At 43.4% G+C, this 8,276-nt stretch overlaps 1 non-coding gene across 1 annotated transcript; it reads right to left on the bottom strand.

The window, feature by feature from the left end:
- Positions 1-1,181: 1,181 nt before the first annotated feature.
- Positions 1,182-1,273, bottom strand: Trnay-gua (transfer RNA tyrosine (anticodon GUA)). The gene is given in 2 exon segments: positions 1,182-1,217; positions 1,237-1,273. It is a non-coding gene; the product is annotated as a tRNA-Tyr (tRNA).
- Between the last annotated feature and the right edge of the window lie 7,003 nt (positions 1,274-8,276).

Genomic DNA, 8,276 nt, shown 5'->3' with positions numbered 1-8,276 from the left:
AAAAAAGATAATAAAAAATAAAACAACTAATGGAATGAATTCGAACCAGGGTGCCAGCATTTAGTCAGCCATTCGTCGTATATCGCCGAAAGATTGGAAAAGGTACGTCAAATTTCGCGAGCCCGATCGAGAATTGCCGATCCACCTTTCTATTGCTCAATACGTGCAAGATAACAGTTCTTTTACAATCCTTAAATACATCCCGCAAAACACGACCGCGTGGCACTTTTCGCACGCTTTTGCGGCCATCTTTCAGGCTTGGAAAAAACATTTATGGTGGACGTATTGAGCTACAGAAAGATGGATCAGCAATTTTTTGCGATAGACTTGAATTCTCGGATTGACATTTTTGCTCTGAATGCAATATTTGGAAATTATTTATTATTAATAACTAAATATGTAATTAGGCGAAATACAAATAACAGTCGGACTTGCTCCAAGCGACAGCAAACAACACAATCCTTGGTTCTATCCAGCTACGTGGCATTCCATTGTTTTTATATAGCGGCACAAATTACACCCTATATGATTGACATTAGTTTCTATACGCGTGCCAAAAAAAAGCAAAAAGCTTATTTGCTGTGAACGAAAAAATTGCTACAGATATCTGCTGCGTTAAAAGATATTTATACTTTTCTACAGCCCATATTTCGGTAACGTCGGCCACAAAAAGATATCGCTAATAAAAACATTTCAACGGCAATGACACTCAGGAGAATGTTCTATACATCCTGCGAGACTGATGAGAGTGCCGACGACTCAAGCACAAGAAAAACTGACCCGGGACACTTGCCTTACGCCCTTCGCAAAGATCTAATTCAATACCATGAAAATGAGGACGATATATAAAACATGCCTGTTTGTTATATCGACACTCATTCCATTGTGCCGTCCAAATTATTGAACAAAGCTACAACAAACTATAGTTATCACTCCATGAAAAGGAAGATTATGATGCAACCACTACCATCCGGCTTGTATTCTCATGCATGTGTTAAATGTGGCAAGATATATTTCTTCAAAATCTGCAAAAAAATGTTTTGCCATTAGTACAAAGCAAATTCCTGCTGCTAAGCAACCAGTTCTTCCCGATCTGGCGAAATAGCAACTGCAGTCAAATATGCTGTACTTGCAAAGACAGAGGAACAACGAATGCACTCGCGAAATCAATAAAAAAGTCATCCGTCGAGCCGGATTCGAACCAGCGACCTATGGATGTCCGCCTCAGTGATACTTCTACAGTCCACCGCTCTACCAACTGAGCTATCGACGGAACGAAGGTGCTACGGCGTCAATATTGACGCAAATGCTGCCTCGCGCCGCGTGACCCACTTCACGGAGGCGTGGAAAGGGCCTTGAACAAAACTGGTTCACCCGTAGTTCGAGAAAAGTCGCGCGCACTTTTCGCGGTCTAAGCGGCCTCTGCGCTATTAATGTTACACCACGGGCGACCACGATACAAAGTGCATCGCTGAGAGAAAATAGCTGTGAGCGCATTGAAAATAAGTTATACAAGCATATAAGTGCACTTGCGTAATGCGACTGGATATTGCAGCGGAAACGACCAGCGTTGATTCATTGCCTGCTTTTCTAGATCAAATCAACCAGGACACTTCGTTGCCGAACATACAGACTTAGGAACATATCTTCAATTCTGGTGATTTTTAGACAGCATATGGATTATCACAAAATGAAAGAGAACTTTAATAGAGTGCTAAATAACACAATTGAGTGAGTGGCGGTTTCCTAAGCCAAATGCTACAGTGGCTGTGAAATAATGAGTCAATGAGCAAATCAGCTTAGAAAGCTCTGAAAGGCTGAAATGTCTGTGAAAACATATGTGCCTATAACAAACATATGTTGTCCCGTTGGGCAGGCGTATTACGCGCATTGTAAAACAGCACGTGTTTAACTGCAGTCAGCATCTCCATCGGTGCATTCATTGAAGTCGAATATTATATGGATATGCCGAAGACGCAAGCACAATGGTCGAAGTTCTGGGATATCACTAGAAGAACCATTAGGACCAGCTTCCGAGTCTGGTGCAGAAAGGTATTATTCGAAATAGATTCCATTCTTGAAGCGAAACCGTCTTTCCTGACGTTGTCTACAGGTGCACTAGAATTCACCTAAATGTCACGATCTGAGGTTCAGCAAGTGGGTTCATGAACGGTATTTCCGACTAAACTGGCATTGACGATCAAATTCGAGATCCGAGATCTCCTCTCTAGCTAGAAGCCATGCGTTAAGAACATCTGAGTGAAGGCAGAACTTTAGTGCTCGTACACAGCCTTTTATGGTGCTTAGATAAAGTGCGAAATTCTGTCTTTATTCTGCCTAAACTAATTGCAATGTGGCACACAAGACATGATTTTGAAAACAGAAGGAGAGATGCCTCTAAGCGGTCCCTGGAACTATTGCATTCCCACTTACCTGCACTACTGCCTTTGTAAATGCATTTACGCTCTTTACCGCCAGAACCTTCAGTCCCCGCTACTCACGCCAAAGTGGCGCCAAAAAAAAAAAAAAGAATTTGAGGACACCTACGCACTTCGTGCGTATGTAATGCTGCATTTGTCCATGCAGTTACGCTTTTTCCTGGCAGAACCTTCCTCGGCCCCGCTATTCGCGCCAACTTGGCGCCAAAAGAAAAAGAAGCCGAGAACACTTACGCACTTGGTATAATTTGTCAATGTGAAAACATTATTGTCCATTTGAGCACCTCGGAACGGTCATTCGAGTTTTGTGTGTCGAGTAATGTACCATATAGTGTAATGTGCTGCCCGAGCGAGCAAGCAACTGCAGCAGCCTGTGGTGCCAACGTCTTTTTTTTTCAGTCAAGCCTTTTCAGGCTTTTTGTCCGTGCTCCAAACATCTTAGAGATGTTGAATAAAGCTGAATTGAATTGAATATGCCACCGCCGTTCTGCTTGATGAAAGTGAGGAAGCAGCAGCGGCCACCAAGGCCGGTAGGCGATAACGGTACGTGCTACCTCAGCCAGCCAGCAGCAGCAGCGTGCGGTGTGGGATCGGGCTCCGCGCCAGCTTCAAAGAGCGAGAGTGAGTGTGACGTGACATCGCGGTGAGGTGATGCTCTCTGCCCAAACTCAACACCTGCTTGCTGTAGCCGCAGCAGGTATTCCGTATCGCCCGCTCTGCTCCGTCCTGGCGCGCTCTTGACGTGGCGTCACAGCCAATGGGAATTTGTCCATTGGCATCGGCAGTGACATTGGCATTGGCATCGACAGTGGCAGTGACACGGCATCATTGCGAAATGAATATTCATTACAGGCGCCGGCATTGTTGTAATCACTGCTACTAACTACAGGAGCTGGCATTTTCGCTCAATGGCCCATTTGACGCTTTCGTATCAATAAAAATGAAGGCTGATAATGCTACTTTTGTTCATTTACTTGTAGTATTAGATGGACGCGGTGCATAAATGTACATCGTATAGACGCATTGTTTGTCGGGACTTAATCTCTCGAAGTGATGACATATTCTAAACTTAATGTCTGGTATGAAAGACGACCAAAACTATCTCTGAATGCGACGGATTATATGCAATCCGTGCCTTGGATATAGATGTTGGATGAAACATCCACCAAATCTTTTTAAAGCTTTTTCCTTCCTACAAGCTAAGGTATTCAAGAGAAAAATCTGCCCAGAGAAAGTGATAAGCAGCCACTTCTGGGCGTAGAAAACCTGGTGGTGCATAATGTGTCACGGCGCTTGTTCCCACAACATGATCAGTGAAATGTTCCCGCAGGTGCACCTGCGTCACAGTTCTAAAGAATGCACCTCTCTGATCACGCAGAAAGATAAGGTAGGAGACTATTTGCTTCAAAAATAGATGCCAAAATCGGAGTACACCACTTTGTGCCACCTGAAACAGATTGCAATGGATTGTGTGTCCCCAACTGGTGTCCCAAATAAAAACTGCAAACACCCTGTGCTGTTTATGTACTGACACTCTCGTAACGCACAATACTTGCAATTTACAAAACATTTGAGCCACTAGAACTGCATTGTACACACTTCATCTTGAAAACATTGGCAATATATGACCACCCTGTGTGTGAGACTGCTCTCTTACTCTTTCAATTTCTTCGACCTAGTAATCCATGGTTGATTCTCTGGTGCTGCAATACGATTCCGAAGTGTAGGTTTGGTGAATCGGAACACGGCAAGTTGCAGTACAACTTTGATGTAATTGGCGAGTTTTCATACGATAGGCCTAGGTTCATTACCCAGTTCACAGCACCGCCTGTGGCTTCACAAAAGGCTGCAGTCATCTCTCACTATTCTTGGAACACTTTTTATGTCAGCACAGCACACAGCAATATCGTCCGCGTGCGCCGCCAACACTTGGACCTTATAGTCGCAGTGCTTAAAGACTGTAACAATAGAGCTTTTTAAGAACCTTTACACAAAAAAATACTAAATATAGCGCAAATAGCAATGAAGACACTGGAGATACCTGGCCAATACTCCAATTAATTCTTGTGCGTTCGCTAAGTTGTTACGTTTCGCTAATGCGACAGCCTCAGAGGTGGCGAAATACACGTCCTCGTGTTCAGAAAATATAGAGAAAAATTTTGTTGGTGAGACGGGTGTACAATTTTTTTCTTGCACTTGATTAGATAGCATTCCGCTGATTTTGCTGAAATTATCCGCCGTAACTTCTAAGATGATGCAGCAATAGTAATTAGCATTTTAAAGTAATAAAGGAAGTAGCATTTTGCATTCATTTTTCGTGCTTCTTGTTAAGGAGGTTACAAGATAATTTATCTTCATACAACTGGTACATAACACCACTTGACGTGTCATATAACATGTAGCATCCCTACAATGTAGTCCCTCATGTTTTTCCATCGAAGTGTTAAGAACCTGAAAGGCGACTACTTCATTTACGCGAAATCCCTTATTCTTGCGCTTTTTTTGCGATAGCCTAAAATATATATATTTACAGGAGGTGTTTTATTTTCAAATTTTCGACATATTCTGTGTATCTTATGAATTTCGGTGCCAAAAAAACTCGTTTTATGTAGGAATATATCATGTGGAAATTATTTTCAAGTAGGGTGAACAGCAGTTCCTTCTCCTTCATAGATGATTAGGTTATTCTAGTATCTTGTGTACAAAAGGCAATTTACCTTCTCTGCTTATGCGGTCACTTGATGGTCGAACCATGTGACTTCTATAGTCGTTTGTTGTTCGAGGCAGTTGAGCTAGCGAGCCGACTGTCAATAACATCGAGTCTCTCTGCTGGGACCGGTATATTTTTTTAGACATCTGGTTTCGGCGACTTGATTCACTCAATGGTGCATTACGTCGCGTTCTGTCCGTCTGTGTTATTGTTTTTTTATTTTTTGTCTGTATGTCTGTGAGACCAGATTTTGGTTGTATGTCTCTGAAGGCCCAGAGCTTTATCGGCAGAAGAATAACGCAGTTGCAAATGTACCTTCGACACAGTGGGCAGGCTTGCAGCATCAAATAAAGGTTATCCTACGATACCTATTGTCACATAGATAAAGCATCATACATGGGGCCTTACCTGCAGCCCAATCCAGAATAGGTTTTTTAGCATTCGGCCTCTTGTGCTACTGTTATGCGTACTGCCGATGTATGGTCTTGTAGTTCACTAGCCAGCGCCTTTCAATTGAGTTGATGTAACCCTCATAACCGGTGAATGGACCAATACGAAGTGCTGAACTAGTGACCTAGTTGAGTGTGTCTGGCGTATCAATTTTTTTACTCCATTTCCTCTTGCTTAAGCAATCGCGCACAGTTTGGTAGGGATGACAAATACTTTTTCTAATCTATCACCAGCCTCTAAATAAAGTTGTTCAATCAATCAATCAATCTATCAATCTATCACCAGTGTAAGGCGCTATTCTCATCCCCAGATTGAGACCCTTGATGTGAGCACCTGTCTGTAATAACGGTATAGTTTATTTACTGACCCCATTCCCTTGCCAACACTGGCATGGAATTGTTGTTGTTAAGGAAATGTATTTGCATAATAACACAGGATGCTAGCTTTTTGTCACAATGACAGTTTAGTGCTGAATTCTGATCTTCCTAATATTGTACTATGGTGTGCGAAGTGGTTTATGTATTCGCACGAGGCTGTCTTCAAAAACATTGCAAACAAGGGAAATAGGTGGTCGTTTCCATGTCACGTCCTCCTTGCGCTCAGCTGAAAAGGGTCGCATGTTCTTTGAATGGGCGCGATGACCGCATTCTCAAGAAGGCTACAAAAAAAAGAGTACGCGAGTGTGCAATGTACTGGATTTATGTTGACATCTTCCTTTATGGTATCTTTCATAGTACGTTTGTTACATGGAGACGTTAAAACCCATTATTCAAACGAAATCACCTTTCTAAGTATAATTACTTCGGTGTCAAAGTGGCTGCAAATAACACCTGTTACTCAGCGTATATATACTCTATCTTCGAAAACATGGTAAAACAGACCGCTGTCCAACTAGACTTACAATGGATATCTCGATTACCCGTGGCGAAATTGTATACCCTAGTACAGTTTTCCAGCCATATACATAACAAATAATTTATGCACTCGATCCGATACTACCCAACAAACCCCGAAGCTAAATACAGCTAAATATTGGTATAGTCAGCTACTAGCACAAATGTTCTATGAAAGTGGCAAATAAAGTGAGTCCTCCACTTGAAGATACACAAATCAAGGTTTTCTTTTTGTTGATATTTGTTTGATTTTTTGTTTTTTTAAGCTTCGCACCCCTGATCTTTTCATGCAAGAACATCCTAGCCGTGTATGCTTCTCCAAGATAGGTTGAGCAGAAACAAACATAAATCAATCAGTACTTGTCAGTCAGTCGCTTTCTGCTGGGGCGTCAAAGCTATAAAAACGTTTTCTTGCGGGGTGGTGGTGTGGTGCCGGAGGTCCCGAAATAGCCGGCGCGAACACGGTGGCTTTGAACAACGAAGCATGCTCTTTCGCGGCAGTGCTTGAGTCTTAGAATGAATGAATGCGTTTAGGTGACCTAGAAAGCAGTCAAAGTGTCGTTTGTTCTCTCAGTAGAAACGACTACGCTGTACCTAGTTCCGGTATCTTTAAGTAAAGTGGCTTGGAGGGCGCACCGTCAGGCAAGCAAGTAGGCTGGCAAACAGGATAAACAGACAGGAATAAACTGTAAACAGTTCGTGGCCCCTGTAATAACGATTCCGCGGCTTGGTGCTGGCAACAAGCGCGGTTTGTCGTCACTTATTCGAATGACAGCGGCCGCTTTCGTGTGGCCGCTTGTCTCTGACTGCGCATTTTCCCGATACGCCTGCGTGACGACGAGGAAACTTCTAGGAAGTGTCACAATCATCTGTTAGCGTGCCTCTAAGCTAATCCACTACGGGACGGTCTTTCCGCAAAGTACACCTACGTGCAAGATTCACACGCTGCCGGCTACAACGATCTGTATATTCACTCGACTGTATCATGAAATTGCGCTGCTGAGGCAGCGCACAGCGGCATTGACGCGCCATCACAAGACGCAAGGTCTAGGTCCCCGTCCTGTTTACGTCCCAGTGTGTGCTACCTAAGCAGCGGAATTTACACCTGTAGTGAACAGGAATGCCCGGCGCTGCAACCACATCGCCAGTTGTCCGGGAGCCGCGAGCTCGAGATTGCCTGCGCTGCTGCGGTTGAGACACGCTGCCAACGCTGCCTGCTGCTCTTTTGTCCTGTGTTCACATTAGACACCATAAAGTCATGTCATACCAACCACGCCCTCTCGAAGCCCTTCTAGATTGTTTGTCGCGTGAGAGCGCAAACGTGATAACAAAGCCACAATGCGAGAGCGAATAAAGTTTGCCTGACAGTACCACTATCTTCCTCGAAAAGAATTATCTGCAGGCTATAAATAAAATACGAAAGGTGCTAATTCACAGACAACCTCTATGTCACTGCTATGGAATCCAATATCTTTTGTCTGATGTCGAGTCTTCCGTGCATTTGACATAAACTCATTCTTTTTTGGCTCGGGAGGAAAACCTTGCAATTAGATTCTCGGTATGGGCAGTAGGTAATAAGCGAAGTCAACGTCAATCATAGTGTCTGGGCCGTAATTGGGATGTTATGGCCAATCGTTTGCGTAATAGAAAAAAAAGGTCTTCTCCAGGGCTTTCTCTGATTTCTATATTGTTCTAGGAGGTACTTACCGCTCGAATGAATAGACTCTTCTTTCAAGCGCCAAATTTCGTCTGCAAAGTGCTCTGTTCTGGGTCGTTAATCCATTT

Source organism: Dermacentor silvarum, chromosome 8 (genome assembly GCF_013339745.2).
Source record: "Dermacentor silvarum isolate Dsil-2018 chromosome 8, BIME_Dsil_1.4, whole genome shotgun sequence".
Taxonomy (NCBI): domain Eukaryota; kingdom Metazoa; phylum Arthropoda; class Arachnida; order Ixodida; family Ixodidae; genus Dermacentor; species Dermacentor silvarum.
The sequence above is the reverse complement of the archived record's forward strand: the minus strand, read 5'-3'. Positions and strand labels throughout refer to the sequence as shown.